This window comes from Octodon degus, unplaced genomic scaffold, assembly GCF_000260255.1.
Source record: "Octodon degus isolate 3935 unplaced genomic scaffold, OctDeg1.0 scaffold00115, whole genome shotgun sequence".
Taxonomy (NCBI): domain Eukaryota; kingdom Metazoa; phylum Chordata; class Mammalia; order Rodentia; family Octodontidae; genus Octodon; species Octodon degus.
In genome coordinates, this window is record NW_004524691.1 from 1,519,422 (window position 1) to 1,520,061 (window position 640).

At 38.8% G+C, this 640-nt stretch overlaps 1 protein-coding gene across 2 annotated transcripts in view; it reads right to left on the reverse strand.

Annotated features, from left to right (window-relative positions):
* The window catches only part of Plch1 (phospholipase C eta 1), a 284,974-nt gene that overhangs the window by 63,333 nt on the left and 221,001 nt on the right, over nucleotides 1–640 (reverse strand). The window lies entirely within an intron of this gene.

Consider the following 640-nt stretch of genomic DNA (forward strand, 5'->3'; position numbering starts at 1 on the left):
TAAATAAATAAATAAATAAATAAATAAATAAATAAATATGCTGTTGTGAAGACTCATGCACCATGCTTTGGTGTCACACTGTCACTTTGGGCCTGAAAATGAAGTCAAATTATCAAAGATATTTCAGAAGAGAAGGCTTCCTCACTTTGTTCTATGTAATTGAAACTATCTCTGGATATTGACGTGGAAAGAATGAATAGATTTTTAAAGTCATGTGCCACATAATGGCATTCTAATCAACAACAGACCAATGATAAGGTGGTGATCTCTTCAGATAATACTGGACCTGAAAAGTTCCTATTACAAAGTGCAAGGGTCAACAACTGGCCACAGGCTGGTGCCATATAATGCAAACTCCACTGTGAACCATGGATGGAGGGATCTAGGTTGCATACTCCTTTGAAGCATCCCCACGCCACCTCACAACTGCCACTGGGTCCTTGTGAAAATCATTCTTCACTCCACGAGTGTAACCATTGTATTGTCTCCCTAGTGTAAGAACTTGAAAAAGTAAATGAAACCTGAAAGGTACAATAGATACTGTGAAAGAGAAAGAAACTGTTTAAAGGGAAGGTACAACTAGGATGAGGGAAAGAGGAAAGAAAGAGAGAGAGAGAGAGAGAGAGAGAGAGAGAGAGAG